Source organism: Bactrocera oleae, chromosome 4, assembly GCF_042242935.1.
Source record: "Bactrocera oleae isolate idBacOlea1 chromosome 4, idBacOlea1, whole genome shotgun sequence".
Lineage (NCBI taxonomy): Eukaryota > Metazoa > Arthropoda > Insecta > Diptera > Tephritidae > Bactrocera > Bactrocera oleae.
The window spans coordinates 5804603-5823065 of NC_091538.1; the positions used below are offsets into that span (position 1 = coordinate 5804603).

Consider the following 18463-nt stretch of genomic DNA (forward strand, 5'->3'; position numbering starts at 1 on the left):
CGTTGCAGCTACTAAATCACCGTCTGTCAGCCATTAAGGCATTACGTCACATCCAATATTGCACTCAATTAATTGTTGCCACCTGTGCCAACGGCGATATTAATAATGGCGATTGGTAGTCGGAAAATGTCTGGCACAGCGATGAAAATATGGTTTGCGAAATATTTTCGAAATTGTTGCACTGCTAACGGAGCTTATAATGCATATACAAGTATGTATAAGTATAGTAATTTTAATAAGCGTAGTCATATTAATAGCATATAACAACATTGACTATGAGTAGATGCAATTTTAAATACCAAATGTGTGAACACAAACAAATTATAAATTTTTCTTAATAAATTCAGGTCCCATCTAAAAATATGTTTAAAGTAATATTATTATTTTAATTATTTTTAAATTTATTTAAACAAAATTTTTTTCTAACAAAAATTTATCATATTAAAAATATATTTGTCATAAAAATAAAATAAAAATAGCATATTATACATAATGTTGACTCAGCGTCCCACGAATATTCAAGACAACCTGTTTACTTTTGCGAATTCTTAGCCCATTAACGAATTTTGCTAATTTAAGCCAAATTTGCATATGAATCTGAATGAATAAATAAATATTTACTTTTTATTGGCATTGGCATTATAAAAATTAGTCATTTAGAATTTTGGTAATTTAAGAAGCCAAACAGTAAATTACAAAAATTAATTCTAAACGGAATGCAAATATTTTCATAAAAAATTAGTGGTTGGCGTGATTTAAACGCAAAAAAAACACTCAAAAACAGAAAAATATAAAAGATATGGATGTTAAATAAAAAACTATGATAGTTTCAAAATAAAGTAATGGTTTTTTTCACATTTTTTTAGTGACCGATAGTGAATTATTGTATAATATGTACATCCCAGAACCCTAACTAAGAAGCGCGTAACGAAAATTTAAAAAGATGCTCTCAGATGCTGAGTGTGATGAATTTGAACAAAATAAGAACCTAACTATGCAGTTATCAGCGTATGGCTAAAATTTCCACCCTACAGTTTAACTAGTTCAAAAAGGTCCACATCTGACGACTAATTTTGATTTTGATAAATCTTTTATGTAAAAGACAGAAAAAAGATTACAAAAATTATTTTAGATAAATGAAAAATTTGAGGAAAAAAAATCATATATTTAAAAAAAAATTTAAATAAAATAATATTTCAGATATTTAAAAATTATATTATTTATATTATTAAATTATATTTTTTTATGATCAAAAGCTTTTTTAAATATAATATTATTTTTCTTTATAGCTTTTTTAAATAGTATTTTTCTGAATATTTGGCGGAGTTAAAAAATTTTAAAATTATATAAAAAAAATAATAATTTTAAATATGAATATAAATTTTTTTTTAATATGAAAACTTTAATTTTTATCAAAATTAAAAAAAAAATATATATATATATATGGGTACTTGTTTTGCACAATGCGGCGTTTAAAAGATTTTATTTATATATATATTTTTGTAATTGTGTAAAAGTTAATTTATATTTAAAAAAAATTAATTTTTTAAATACACTTGAGCTATCAAACTTCCCAACCATTTTATATTGATTTGCGGCATCTGCGCTACTTGTTAAAACTACAAAAACGCAATGAGTCAAAACAAAAAAGAAAATTCGAAATTAAAAAAAATTATTATTAATCGTCAAACGCTCGGCACAAATGTAAACAAAGCACATAATGAATGCTCGCCTCTTTGTCCTTTTTTATCGCCGTCTTCCAGTTTTGAAACTGTTTATGCGTCTGTCTGTCTGTCGATCGCTTTTATTAGTATTATTCTTATTGTTATTATTGGTAAGTTTTGTGTTGCGCATTGCGGCGCTTAAAAGTTTTTGAAGCGTTTATTTTGCTGTTGCTGTTGTTGTTGCACTTGGCAAGGCGCCATAAATGCATAATTTTTGAAATATATTTAATAAATGGATATTTGTGTGAAATTAACTTTTAATTGCCTGACACATGAGCTGCTAGAATTGAAACTGATATTCTCATAAATGGGAAGAGTATACTATATGTTTTTGTCTGTGTATGTATCAGTGTATGTGTAATTGCGAATTAATAAATGTTTAAATATGCGAATTTTATGAGCAGCACAAACGCCGCGACGTATTTGGCAATGTGCGAAAATAAATTAAATAAACGAAAGCAAATTTTAGACACTGGAATTTATGGGTTGTGTGTCACGTGGCTGAATTTTTATTTAAATTATTTTTAAAAATTGAGATATTGTAAATAAGTTTTCACAGATAAACTTTATGCTTTAAATGAAACTGTACATACAGTAAAAGTGTATATTAAACGTGCTGAGTTTAAAAAAACTCAAAACAGTGTTTTGATCAGTAATTTACAAAAATAAATTTTTATAAGAAAATATTTCTGCAGCTTTATTGAAACCATAACTAATTGAATCGAAAAGGGTACTTGTGAGATTTCTTAGCTCACGAGCTTTACGCTGAAAACAATTCTTAAAAAACTTTGTTCAGTAAACTTTCAGAAATATTTTAGTTATTTCACATAACTTCTTAATGTAGTCAATTAGCAAATTGTCCTCACTAATAATCGTTTTAAACAGTCTTTTAATTTAGTCAATTAGAAATTTCTACTAAAAGTATACATGTAACCTTCTTAGAGGAAAAAAACTGATAATTGATAGATTTCATAAAGTAAATCTCTAATTGACTCAATTAAGCGACTACTAAATTGCCTGGATCATAATTACAATAAATAGACAAAAGAAGGCACTATTTGAAAAATTTGCCAGCTGAGTTCAATACCAACGTATTTATTGAGCAACAACAGGTACATTTACAAAACAAAACTGTAAATTATTTAATTAAGTGAAGCAGTGTTGCCACTATTTGCACACATAAATAGGTTAGAATTTATTTAATGATTAAAAAATAAATTTACTGTTTATATAGGAAAATAATAGTTTTAAGATGGTAATATTACATAACTATGCGTGTACGATGTTGCCATATAATTTGAAAAGTTAAATAATCTTTATAAATAGAAAAAATTAATTAAATTTTCTAAAAAATAAAAAAAATAACTTGCTTACAAAAAAAACTATTTGGGGATTTTTATTTCACAAAGTTATTTAGCAGGAATTTCAAGAATGAACAATAAAAAAAATTATATTTCTGATAATTACAAAAATAAATAAATTAAAATTACTAAAAATAAAAAAAATTAAATTAAACTTTTTGAAAAATAAAGAACTAACTTGCTTAAAAAAATAAAACTATTTTAGCAAGTGTTATTTCAGTATACAATTTTTTAGTATGAATAAAATACTATGCTGGCCAATTTATTTGAAAAATAAAACATGTTTGAATATTAAAACAGAAAAAAATTTTCATTTAAAAAAAAATTAATTAGATATAAAACTAAAATAAATTAGTTGCTTATAAATCAAAGTTTTGGAAATCCTTTTGGGTGTTTTTGATACAGAAAAAACTTAAAATTATCGTATTCACTGGCTTCCATTACCTTATACCTTAAGAAAATATTTGTAATAAAAATTTGGCAAAAAAAAAATTTTTTTTAGTAAATTTTACACCGGAAAAGTATAAATACTTTGACAACTCTATTCATTTAACTAAATATAAGTGCCCTAATTAATAATTATTAAAAACCTTAAAATTGTATTAAAAAAAATTCTATGAATTTTGTTAGATATGTTTTATTCAAAAATTTCTGAAATTTAAAAATTTTTGAAATAAATGTTTTTGTAAAATAATTTTGTATAAAAGTACTAATTAATAATTAAAAAAGTCATTATGTTTTTGACACATAATTATTAAATAAAAATTTCAACAAATTAGTCATACACATGTAAATTATTATTACTGCTTTTGTAGCTGTATCAATAAAAACCAGTTTGCTGTAATTAAGCGCGGGAGTTTGATTATTATTCGGCTTCGACTCAATTTTTCACAATTTTTCCACTCAAAAGCATAAATAATGAGTGTATAATAGACATAAATTCATATACCATATACAATACATATATACATATATTATATTTGTATTTGAAGTAGTATAGTATTCTTAACAACTGCACGTGGTCACATGCAAATGATGTATAGATAACATTATTTATTCATTTATGCAGTTTTTTTCTTTTATTGCTAGTTTAAATTATTTGTTTATTTTAATTTTTTTCTTCAAATTATGCTCGCATTTATTTGAAGTGTTAATATTTATGTATTATAAATTAAATGCGTCTTAATTAAATATTTAAATTTTCACCTGCTTATCAGCGTAATTATAAAATCATAAATTTCATTATTAATCAGTGGCAACGTAAACAAGCATGGCAACAGTTCATTCGACAAGAAAGACAACTTTTTCCATGTAAATGTTTTAAAATGCATTGAATCGCCGCTGCATAAATTAAATAATAAATCATTATAATTTTTTTTTGTTTTTGTAAATTGAAAACATTACCTTTTAAGCACACTTTTATGCGTTGAAATGATAATTGCTCGTCTTAATGAGAACAATTGCTCAAAACCTTGCTAAACTTAAACAGGCGCCAAATGAGTTAGCGTCGGAGCAACTGATTAGTTGGTATATACATAAATACAAAAGATCTAGCGTTACTATTAGAGGGTCTATATAGCTATTTTAGCGGTGAACGATATTTCTACATATTCTCAGACGAAATTTTGTCCATAACCTCAAATAATATAAGAGAGAGCGCTTTTAAGTTTACATGATGATTAGAACTACGAGATGGCTTTTAAATGTTGCAGATAGTTTACTAAAGAGTTAGAAAGAGAGAGAAAAGTATCGAAAATTAAACTGCGTGTATTAAAGGACCAAGTGATGATATCAAATGATTTTTAATGTTTTGGCACAATAAACCATTTCTCAAATATAAGAGTTCTCAAACTCTATATGAGGTCGTGCGGGTGAACAGATATGACAACAAACAGTTGAGGGGAATGTATAAAATTTTCTCCGAGCGAAGCTGATCAAAATACCTTCCACTTTTCTTCAATAGAGAATAGTTTCTAGGTAGTGTACCTTCGCAGCAAGTTTATATTACTCTCTTTGGTAAGTTTCGTGTCTTAAGTTTAAGAATCCACCGCAAAACAAGCAATTTTTTTATCTATATTTTTTGGCAAAATCTCAGAAAATTTTTAACAATATTAAAAGAATCTTGGTAGTATATATAATTTACTAGAATGCCTGTAGTCTAGCTTCAAACTGGGTTAGCAAAAATAACTCTCATAAATGTTCGTCATAAAAATGGAAATATCTAAGAAAAAATATTTTATCGATTCGATTTGCGCGTGCGGTTTATATAGACCAGTCTGGCATTAAATTAAATCTGAATACCAGTTCATACTGCAAATATTATTTATTTATTCTTTAGCATCGATATAAATATTTCGAACACCAATCAACCCGTCGATCACTCAATCAATCATCAAACCGATCTCACTTTATTTAGACACTTTCTTAGCCTAGATCGACCAAGTTCGAAAACAAACCAGATACCTACGCCGACAATTTACAAAAACAAATAATTAAAAAATATATGTAAAATAAATATCTGTATATATATGTATTTATAAAGTAATATTAGAAATATTATATAATAAATATATAGATACATATACATACTTATAAAAACTGTGTCTAATTGAAATCTGCACGTCAACTCTACATTAGAGAGATTGAGCTCGAAAATTCGGCGATCATTAATTTTGACATGAAAACAAAAACTTAAACTGATTTATTGCGGGAGTGCGGGCGTTTGACAAAGAAGTGTATAAATTATTAAATAGCTGTAAATAAATAAGGCCGAATAGCTAATGGATATGGAGTAGAACGTGTAGCACGCATTTCCAATTCGAAACAATTGACAGAGTGATAGCGGAAACAATAGAAAAAGGAACACAAAAAATAAATAAAACAAAAGGAGTGATTTATATAATCACATATTTACATATATGTAAGTAAATATGTATATTTGTTGCTGTTGTTGTCTGCAGTTGTATGCGAAATTGCGAAAGGGTTCAAAAGTGTTTGGCAAATATTGACAACGGCACAAGTCACACGCCGTTGGCAACCGAACAATGGCTACTGACAAGCAGACAGACAGACAGCAAATACAATACAAAAACCAACAGCAGTAGTATTTGTGATTGTCGAGACAATGCGCAAGCGCTGGTTTTCGCAAATATCTAAATTTCAAATCTGCGCGCAGAAGCCAATGACTTTTCGAGTTTTTTTTTCGCCACATTGAACTAGAAATGCCAAGCTGTGGATTTTTTCTAAAATTTTTGCTGAGCTCATGCGTTGAAGGTATTCACGAAAGTGCGGAAATGTCTAAGCTGCACTTGAAGGACTAAACGCTGGAAATCAACGAGTTCTGGTAATTTGAAAAATACATTTTTTTAGAAAATGATAACCAAAACTCTTCCTTATGTCCATACATGAGTATATGTAAGCTTATAGGCATATATGTACTTGTATGTTTATTCGTACGTTTATACGGTTTTTGCGCAGCAACTATTTTTTTTCCACTGAGTTACCTACTTCCATTGAAATTCGAAACTGGATTTATTTTATTGTGTAGCAAAAATAAATTCTAAATTCCAAAACTGGTTTGTTTTCATTTCAAGTTTCGTAGTACGGTTTTGGTGTTGTTGTTCTAGTTTATTAGAAGGGCTCAAACTGGAAGGCATGTCAAAGTTTTAATTCAGTACCGTGAATAAATTGTATGTACGAGTACAACAACAGCAAAAAACGACTAAAAGCAACAAGCATCAAATAGTCCACGTTATAAATTAATGAATAATAAAGGCATAATAGACAATATGGAAGATAATAACAAAAACATTACATTTCTACTCGTACATACAAGTACATAGCTATTCAAATTCCTCTATACATACATATTCATATAGTGTATCAACCATATATTTTTATTGTTAGTATAAAATTTTTAATAAATAAAAAATATTTTAATTAACGAATCTCATTTATAGCAAATTACATTTGTAATAAAATTTTTTGCTGGTAAATGAAGTAATAAATTCATATTTCATGGTTCGTTAAACTACGAAATCGTTGAAATCACAAAAAGCATTGATGATTATGTGTTATAAAATAATTAAATTGATGAGAGAGTGCAATAAACCTGGGCTAATTGGCATGAAATAAAATAAAATTTTCAATAAAAAAACAATAACAGAAAATCGAAAAAATACACAAAAAAAATTGTTTTTAAGTTTGAATTCGTCGTGAGAAAACGTGGTAATATCAATCGATGTGAAAAAAAGAATATAAATATTAGGAAAGCGCTATAAAAAATATAAAAGAGAGGGCTTTAAGTCACAAAAGCCAAAATTACGAAATTTTATACTTTTTTTTTATTAATAATTTATTCCCAGCGCATATTCACTTAAAAATATGAATAAAAAATCATTTTCTGAGTAGCTAGCGAAGAAAAAATTCAAGACCATATTACCCGAGTGTTCATTTTCGGATTTTTTATCATAATTTGTCATACCAAAACCATACCAAGGGCTGACAGACACATCAGGGCGAGATGGAATGCCTTGGGTGCATGCAGAAACGCCCAGTTCATATGCAAGAGCAACGATCTCGAAAGGACTGCCGGCCGGTTGTTGGCCTCTTGACAGGTCGCAACCTACTGGCATCACATGCGAGGAGCCGGATGGGTGTAAATAACGACGATAAATGCAGAAAGTGTAGGCTTGAGAGTGACGATTTTTTTTAGAAAAAACACAGTTCAATTAACCGTTACACTTCAAACTATTTTTACTCACTCAACAGCACTAATTTTTGCAACCAATAAATAAAACTAAAAACGATGAATATAATAATTTTTTTTTTAATTTAAAATTTTTTTTATTAAATTTTGGATACTTTTTTATTTGAAATTTTTTTTATTTTTTAATTGAGCGGTGTTCCCCGAACTTACGCTACATCAGCTTGTAACTGGCTCTCAGAACTATAAATAACTGTATATAAATAATTTTATTTACACAGAACCAAATCAGTAGATGAATATTACTCACCGAGCTCGCGTCGACCAGAAGGTTAATTGGTTGGTTTTATGGAATATAAATCATTTCAGGAAGTGCAAATGTGTGTATATGTGTAGATAACGTAATATGTGCCACCTACACATATGTTGTCATGTGTTTGTTGTAATTATTGTAGCATGTAGAATACAAAGATGACGCAGGCATTAAGATATTTTTATTTTTTCTTAAAAAGTTTTAAAAAAATTGTACAACAAAGTACCCTAATAAGGTAGCTATAGTAATGCACACACGCATATATCTTGTTATCAGCTGTCGCCTGCGTCGTCACAAGCCGTTCTTTTGCCGCAAAGCTTTGCCTTTAAATGCCTCCAACTTTAATTAACTATGACTAATCGTTGACTAATTGCTGCACCACACAGCCAATTGGCCTTTGAAGGCATTTGGAAATTTATTTACATATGCAACTGCACATATACATATTTACATGAAAGCGTGTAAGTGTACGTGCGTTAATTTGCATGAGCATGCACTTTCGAACATTTTGATACAAGTAAGCAGTTACCAGTTGGTGCCTAAGAGCTCGCACGTTGGCAAAAGTGTGCCACACGACGCCGCAGGCATAACGATACATACATACATATATACCCACATACATTTGGTTTTGGGGCGTTTCCGAGCATAAATTTGTGGCAAACGGCAACAAAAGTTGTATCAAACTGAATTATATTCATACTGTGCACACACAATTGCATATGAGCGCCTAAGCAAAAGTGGCGCCACGAGCTAAACCCTCATTTCATTTAGTTATCGCGTTTGTGGTGGCTTTGCTGCAAGGAAATTTAGCGTTAAAAATTCTAAATAATAAATGTTCAAGCAATTTCGTATTTAATTGAGTTAGGTCAGTGCGTTATTAATTGATAAGAGCAATTAAAATATTTTAGCGTGTGTGCAATGCAGCTAGGCGGTAGAAAGTTAGCATTTTTAGCAATTGTTGTTAGCGAGTAGCGTTTGTGGTGCGGTGAGAAGTGCTTTGAATAAATATTTTTGATCTTTGTACATTTATCTTCAGATAATTAATTTAATAAACAATTGCAGAGTGGCACAAAAAAGCACTTACTTTTTATAACATTCTTTCAGGAAAAATATTTACAGGTGAAATATTTTTAAGAAATAACAATTTATGCAAGCAAATGCTCTTCGAATAAAGTAAGGATATCTGCATAAATGACAAATTTGTTTTTTTTATTTGTTAAGTTTTTTTCTTAATTAATTTTTTGTTAAGTTTTTTTCTTAATTAATTTTTTTATGAATAATTTTTTTTTATATGTTTTATTTTTTATTATTATTTTTGGTTTCATTTCTATAACGAACAAATTTGTTTTGTTTTTCTGATTTGTAATTTATTTATTTTTTTTATTATTATCTTTTTGAATAATAAGAGACCCTGTCTTTATAACTGACAATTTTTTTTATTAATTAATTATTTATAACACAATTTTTTTAATAATAATTATTATTAACTTTTTTCTTTTTAATCTTTTTTTTTTTGTTTTTCAGTTAAACCAATTTTTTATTTCAATTGAATTTTGTTAACAATTTTTTAAATCTCGCATAATTTTGTTTCTTAGAAAAATACATCAAAAAAATTTATAAAATTATATTTTATATATTATATTTTTTAACAAATCTACATAAATATAAATTTAGAAAATTAAAATTTTTTATTATAACTTAAACTTTTTAAAAAATCTTTTTTTTAATTTTTTTAACGTTTTGAGTCTATTTCTTTTAAAATTTATTTTTTATTTCTTTTAAAAAAACTTAAAAAAAAAATTATTGAATATATTTTTACTAATTACATATTCAGGTCTCTCTCTGTGTACATACATACATATATACATTACAGCTGGTCTAAAACCGATATTCTCTTAGGCAAAGTTGTTTAGCGTCGAGCAAATAGGATACCATAATATAAGAAGAAGAATGAATATTATATTTTAAAAATTCAAAATTTAAATCCCGAAAATTCGAATATATTTTTTTTTAAATTTCAAAATTGAAATCTCGAAAATTCGGGATTAATTTCGTGGTCCCGTTGGATTTCGGAACTTAAAATAAACTATTTATTTTTCTTTTAAAATTATTTTAAAATAATTTAGTCTCACTAATTGCAAGAGTTTATGGAAATTTTTGGCAATTTCGCCAAAAAATACTTAATTAATTTTTATTTTTTTTCTAAATGCTTTTAAAATCAATAAGGAAGTTTATAATTTTTAGTTATTTTTTTATTTAAATTTAAATTTTAAGAAGAACACAAAATGTTGAATTGCCATTTTCATATTATTATTTATGTAAAATTCTTTTAAATATTCCTGTTTTAGTTTTCTGTTAATTAAGCTAAGCGTTTTAAAATAGTCAAGTCCGAAAAAAATTCTCAAATATTTCTTTTTTATCACTCTACCTCTTTCGTAAGCTTATAAAATTTATTACGCAACAGTTTTATTTAAATTATGACCCCTAAAGCTATGATCTATCTAAAGTAATTAAGAAAGATATGCATCTAAACTATTTTTTCTATGTATGATACAAATATATAATATATAAGCAAGTATGCATACGTTTGCGTATGCTTATATGTATGGTATAGAGATGTACTCTTGATTTGTAAGTCCGGACTGATTGACTGATATGTATGCCATGACAATGACAATAAATTATAATAACAAATTAGGCGAATGTGTGCTTGAATCTTTTACGTATAGTATGTATGTATGTGTGGGTATATTAGCGTAAAAAATACAAGTATTTATATGCAAAAACAAATGGCAACTCACGTCATGCATATTAGCTGTCAATTGTCAGACGTCGCTCAGTAAATTGAAAAACGTCAACATATGCGGATAATAGATGCTGCGCGACTCTACAGCGGCAAATCTTTGCTAACTGAAAAAAAAAAATTTAGAAAAAAAAAAATTCTCCAATAAAGCTCTCGATTTTGCCCCACTGTACCCTGTTGCGAGTGCATTACTACAGATCGATGAGAAATTTAATTGATAAATGGCTTGGGATCATGTCTCTGTATAAATTAACTTAGCACTTGTATTGGACTAGCGGTTGCGCATACATATGATTGTAGCGTGCAAGCAAATGAACTCAAAAATGAACGATTGTAAATAATGTTTATAAATTAGTATTGTAAAAAATTACGTCAGCCACCTTGAAAGTCAACGGTCACACTTATTTAAGCGCATGAGCAATGATATCAACATAAATACTCATATAAGCATTTATTTGTCACATACACGAGCATATGAGCATAAATAAGTGCCAGCGCCACGCCAACCACAGACACCGATTAATAATGAAATAATACGAAATAAAGTAAAATTAATGTGAAATGCCGTATTTGCTATAAAAATATAAATGTAACGTAATAATAAACATGTGAGTTTATTTGTAGCGCATGAAATCACTGCGCATGCGCTCTGTCGTTTTACAGCCACTAACAAACTGACCCATTCAAGCATAAATATAAACTGGTTAGGCACTCGAACGCGACGCTCTGTTCAAAACGGAGCAAATCTACGCTTAACTTCAACTGATCTTCGGTTGTTGTTCCCGAAGAAGCACGTGGTTGAAATGGTTTTATTAGTGTTGCCTGTTTTTAAAGCAACTAGCATTGCAAGCGTTGACATCATTGGCAGCATAGTACACACAAACAACACTGTCGGTGTGCTGCCTTTCGCAACGCCACCCAATAAGTTCGGCCAATTAAAAGTTTTGTGGCTCATTTGGAACGAGTTTCGGCGGTCATCGCTTGTCTTCCAGTGCGGGTACTGTGGCGTAGTAGCCAATGTGCAAAGGCGCGTTTTACGCTGCTGCTCTGCTGCCCGTGAGCAAGGTCAATGCTACCGATCAAGCACACACACTTTCATACGCGCTGCGCGCGGCGGAGAACGTTACAGTCAGTAAGCGTAAATTGGAAATTAAAATAAAAGTAATAACAACAATAATTAAAATACAATATCTTTCATTGTGCTCGTTGTTGTTGCTGTTAATTTTGGATATTTTTTTATGTTGCTTAACATTATTTTTCATGTTTCCAGGCGTTAAGTGCTTCGGAGGTGTTACAAACTGCTACGGAAAATTTCTTTTATAGTCAACACATTTATGTAATACCTATCTACAAATGTACACACATCTTATATATATATCTTATATATATATATATATATATATATATACTAAAATAAATATCAAACCACTTGTTTGCCTGCTTATTTTGTTGTTCGTGCCGATTTCTCATTAGTTTGAGTCGCCTCATCAGCACTTTGCGCACGGAAGCCGTTACTGTCTTCTTCAAATATTACACGCCTTTGTGTTTTTTTAAGTAAATGAATGATTTTCGGCGGCATATGTCCATAAATGCTTTTAATAACAACAATTTAACAAAATAAATGTCGCTAATTGAATTCGCTGGTTTAAAGCAGTTTTTGTCATTTTTTCTACAAATTAGTATTAATGTAATTTCATTAACATTTTGGCACATCCCATTAGGGTAAACACTTTTGGAGACAAACAAGTAAAAATCATGTATTTATGGAAGATCCAATAATCCATGACAAATTTCGTAAAGATATAGGGTTCAAAAGAAAAATTTTTCTATACAAGCACTTTATTCCGATCGTGCAGTTTGTATGGCAGCTGTATGCTATAGTTGCTCGATATGGGTGGTGCCGACGATTGAGCAGGTTCTGGGCGAGTGGAGGACGTGTGAAAAATTTCAGATTGATATTTCTTGAAAACTGAGGGATTAGTTTGTGTATACATATACAGACGAAAAGACAATGGGATATGACTTAATCGACTCAGCTCGTCACGCTGATCATTTAAATATTCTTTATAGTGTTTTCAAGGTTTACTAAGTAGTGTTTGAGAACCCACACATTTCTTTTACCCAGATATCGTCATGTCGCTAATTGTAATTATTCTCAATGTACTTTTCAGTTACACTGTTTTCAATTTTATATCACAGCCCTGGAAAGGTTTGGTAGTAAATTATTCATATGAGCTCGATTCCCTAATCTGTATGAAGATCATTGCTACTAAAAAGTGACAGAAAGAAAATGTAGCTTTAAAACTTGTAAAACGACCCAAGTAATCACCGCTTCGCTAGATAATATCGCATTGTGAATCCCAAGATACTTTTTGAAAGGTGATTTTTAGCTTACTTTGAGATATTATATATAATAACTGTAGGGTTCTTGAAAATCATACAAAACAAAATAATAATTCAGAGCTTTAACGAATTGTTTCACTCGAATAAGTTTTATACAAGTACAGGTTTGAAGTTGCATTCCAAACTATATATAAATATATTTTCTAGTAATCAGTTAAGCCTTCTAGTAATATTTAACCTTATCATCTAAGCAGCACCCTTTACGAAATTTTAAACCACATCGATTGAAAGTTTGAATTCACAATCGAACAGAATCAAGAATTTCGAAACAGTTTGAATTTGGAAAGATTTTTTAAATTCTGAAATAAAATACAGCCAATTCAATGGGAAGCTAAAAGAGTTTAGGTGGAGAGTTCTAGCTATAATTCTTATGAATATTTCTCAACCAAAAAAAAAATTGTTTATTTAGTTTTTGTAGAGAGTTTTAGATATAACTCTTACACATTACATAAATATTCTCAGCCATCTTTGAAAACACACTCGACAAAATGCGCCAAACGAAAAGCCAAGAACACAAAAGTATTAGAACGGTTAAGCCAGCAAGTTCTTGGTCAAATCAGTGTATGTTATGTCAATTTTTAAGAGGCAAAATTGCTTTTTAGGAAATTTATTTTGAGAATACTTAAAGAAATAAGCTTTTCAACGAAAAGCCAATTGGTGAATTTTTTGTATTCTATAATACTCATATTAAAAGAGTTACTTCATTTAAGTTTAATGTGTTTTTTTTTTTTTTGAAATTTTTGAACATGCTATATGTGCTGTCTGGCTTAGAATCTGTCTGTTGTTTGGCTATAGTATAAACTAGAAAAAGAGCTACTTACGTTTTTAAAAATAGTGGTTGTTGTAGATTATCTGCAAATAGAAAAAGATATATAGTTATAAATACTGCTCCAATATGTCTTAATGCAAAACAAGTTTCGATTACAATTAGACTTTTACTTGAAATTACTGCAAATTTATGCACCTTACAATATAGCATATACTCGATAGTTGCTATATATAGCTCTTTTTCATATAATTTGCTTTATATTTAATTTCTTAACTACTTCCTTACAAACTTTAAGCATTCTTCTTTGTATTTACAACAATTATACCGTTTTCTTAATCTTGCACTTTTGAGCCGAGCTATTGACTTCAAGCGTTCCGCGTAATCAATACGACTAAGCAGCGATTAAAAGAAAAAGCATAGATGAAGTAACAGCGCGCACACTTTCTGTAATCGATATGCAGCAAAGTCAACGTATAGGTAATTAGAAATGCAACCCTGCAAGAAAATGTTGCTAAATACTTCGAAGGTTATTTATGCTAGATTTTCAGTATCAACAAGAGAACTCCAATTCATTTGCAAATAAAATAAGTGATTGTGGTCTGGCTAGAGGAAGTCAAAGAAGGTTATATATGTTATATATCGCATGCATGCTTACTTGTAGCTATTTGCTTAGCTCTTTCATCTACTTCAAGTGTTTACTTTTTTTATTACTTTTTTACGTTCTTTCCCAGTTATTTGCGGTTTTGCCACTTCATCTGCAAATTATGCGCAACTTGGACTTTAAACTTGGCATGCCGAAGAACAACAACAAAAGAGAAAACAATTTGCCTGATTTATTTAAGACTTGTGGTGATTTTTATATTTACACATATATACGTGGAAATATAGGTAAGTCCCGCCAGCAACCACAAGAGCTGTCAACACTAATTTTTTGCTTGCCCTACTCGTGTACTTTTTCTTGGCTTTTATGGTGCGATATTAGTGTTTTAAGGCAACTTTCTTCAGGTTTGTACATATAAAATATTCTTGGCGTGGCTTGTTCTGGATTTTGATTCAGTTCTGCTGCGACGTTGCCTTTCAGTTACCTTGGCATTTTAAACCACGAACAGCGTATATTAAGTTACGACGTTTCTAACACTAAAAAGTAAACGTCGGAGGTCTTATAAAATGTATATAAAAATGATCAGCTTGACGAACTGATTCAATTTAGCTATGTTCATCTGAAAATACGTAAACTTGTCTCTCTGTTTTAGCATATCGATCTGAAATATCGTACCCCTTCTTTTCTCCACTATAGCTTATAGCTGCTATACAAACTGGCCGATCCAAATCCAGTTCTTGTATGAACAACTTTTTTTATTAACAAGATATCGTCTTGAAATTTTGCACAGATCACTGCCCAAGCCAATGCAAAAATCTCCGTTAAAATTGTTTAGATCGGACCACTATAGCATATAGCTGCCATACAATCTGACCGGTCCAAATAAAGTTCTTGTATGAACAACTTTTCTTATTTACAAGATATCTTCTTGAAATTTTGCACAGATTACTGCCCAAGCCAATGAAAAAATCTCCGTAAAAATTGTTAAGATCGGACCACTATAGCATATAGCTGCCATACAATCTGACCGGTCCAAATAAAGTTCTTGTATGAACAACTTTTTTTATTTACAAGATATCTTCTTGAAATTTCGCACAGATTACTGCCCAAGCCAATGCAAAACTCTCCGTTAAAATTGTTTAGATCGGACCACTAGAGCTTATAGCTGCCATACAAACTGACCGATCCAAATCGAGTTTGTGTATGAACAACTTTTTTATTAGTGACTGGTATTGTAGCTTCGTTGCAACCGAAGTTAACGTTTTTTCTTATTATTTACTATATTTATGACCAACTTTGTTAAAGTATGCACTCTGTTAATATTTAATGATTTTATTATGCTATATAAATATTTTTTAACGCTATATTGTTTATTAAAAGTTTTCCTGCTGTGAAATGCATATGCATATAATTTTGCCCCGTAGTCAACATTCACCAACTGCAATTCAATACTTAAAACATTTAGTGTAAGTTCGTCACATATTCTTCTATTTACTTCCATCACATTTGCCTCTCAAATATTCATTTTGTTTTTGTTTTCCGGCGCATTGTTAACCATATCCACTGTATTTACTTACAATTACCTCATAATTTAGTAATTTGTTTTTATTTTTGCCCTTTTGTTACTTAATTTTTTGTGTTACTTTTTCTGTTTTTGTTTAGTCCATCACACAATTAGCGTCTTGTTAGCCGCACTTCGGACACCCTTTACGTCAACTTCGCTTCAAGCCCTTTCCCCAGCAGCTCGTATTATTTTACATAAACCTTTTAGCTTTTGTTTTGCTCTGTTTACTTTAGTTAATTAGCCTTTTAGGTTTTGGGCTCTTCTGCGTTTCGTTTTCTTTCTCATCATCTTGTTTTCTGCAGTTACAACGAGTGTGAATTTCCATCACTTGCAACATGTTCAACGTGCAACGCATGAAGGCGTCAAATTTTCATACGTTTTGTCGGCAATTAGCTACGCAATGTGTACGCTGTTGTTGGCTTTGAGTACGTTCCAAACGAAATTGATAGGCAGACTTAGAGAAAGGTTATGTTTAAATTACTTGAGGGTCATTTGCATATGATATTACAGTTATATTTCGTGTAATATCTAATTACCAGTTACAATCGCTCAATTTTGATAATACGTAGCCACGGTAAAAGAGTAAACGACCTGTCTCAACTGATACTAGTTTCGATTTAGTTCGGTACTAGCTCTACATAAATAAGAATTTTCTTCCTTTGCCCTTTCCATGTATCAAAATTAGCTATTCGATATGCCAAAAATCATATGCTGATCTCTCTCTCTCTCTCCCTAAACTTCACTATTGAAAAGTAAACGCGAATTGATAAACGAATACCATGAAACCTTATATAAGAACTACATTAGTACTTAAACGGAAATGTAAAATTTTGTTTAAATAATAGATTTTGATAACTCTGTTCAATATAATGGGAATTTTCATCCAACATAGGTTATATCTCCAGCTAAACACACTAGCGCATAAAAATACAAGTATACCGTGTCCAGAATTGAGTTAATTTGCTCTTATATCACTCTGTGAAGTCTACGGCGACTTGAAACTAAACTGAAATCGATCTTTGAGATGTGTAACGACCAAAATTATACCCGCAATCAACATCAAGGTCGACAAATATTGATAAAGCTGTTATGTAAGATATTTTAAGTTTGAGCACACATTCTCACAGTGTGCTCTTAAAATCATCCAGCCTATCTCTCAGAGTAATATTCAACAACATTCAGAAACTAGCTCAGTGACTGAGACGCTCTCTCGGTCAACTATGTACAAGCGAACAAAGTTCTCATAGTCGAAATATCAACTAAGCTATAATATAATGAGGTAGGATCAAAACAATGCTATCTAACAAAAACAAATTGTCGTAAATTGTTATTTTAGAAACAGCCTTAAAGCCAGAGGACTATCTAGCAGCAGTTACCGCACTCATGATAGTTTTGGTTCTTAAAAACATTTGCAAAGAAGCTTGAGATCATGAAAACTAGCAGAACATATATTAAAGAATATAAAAAAGGTATAATTTTAATAATTACATACGTATAATTAGTTAGGTTAGGTTAACCTATAAGTACCCGAGATTCAGTCACAGAGTCAGCTTTTGAGTCAATATTAATTTTTTTGAGGCTGAGTCAATATTAAACAGTTTTCTGTTACGCGTAGAGCAATATTCACGAAAAGTGTTTAGGCATTCGAAAATATATCTAAAAGGCTCTATATTAAACTATCGGAGGATAAAAAGGATTACTCATAAAGAACCACTCAACAAATCCCATTTCGCTGTTACTAGATGCTTGGCATAAGAGAATATTTTTTACACTTATTTAGTCTAAACTAATTATTTTCACACTTTGCTTAGGCTTTAAAACAATTGCGTTATCTGCACGAATTTACACAAATATTTACAACAACAACATAGATTATGTTATGTACGCACATATGTATCTCCTTAAGTGAAATTAAAGCTTCCCACTTGTTGGCCAACTCTTGAATATTCAGGCAAAACTCACACGTCTGCAAGCGCAGCCAACACAGTGTGGAGATTTCGCACCTCAAATTGTGATATTTACCCACAAATACATACATACATACTAATATCCATATATGTATATATAATATTAGCTTGTGAGTGGTGTTCATGTGCAATGAAGAGGAAACCGACACGCATGTTCTGGCCTTTCGGGCAGGTGCTTGAGCAAGCAAACAATACGGACATGCCGACACATCTGCTTTAATAAGTTGTTGTTGAGCAAATAACGAGGTGTTAA

The 18463-nt window shown here is 30.0% G+C and overlaps 1 protein-coding gene across 6 annotated transcripts in view; it reads right to left on the reverse strand.

Annotated features, from left to right (window-relative positions):
* The window catches only part of uzip (beta-pore-forming protein unzipped), an 86075-nt gene that overhangs the window by 22581 nt on the left and 45031 nt on the right, over positions 1-18463 (reverse strand). For all 6 annotated transcript variants that reach the window (XM_070107904.1, XM_036374759.2, XM_036374760.2 and 3 more), the window contains one exon: positions 14131-14161. The gene's annotated coding sequence lies outside the window, so the exon portion shown is untranslated. The remainder of the gene's footprint in view (positions 1-14130; positions 14162-18463) is intronic.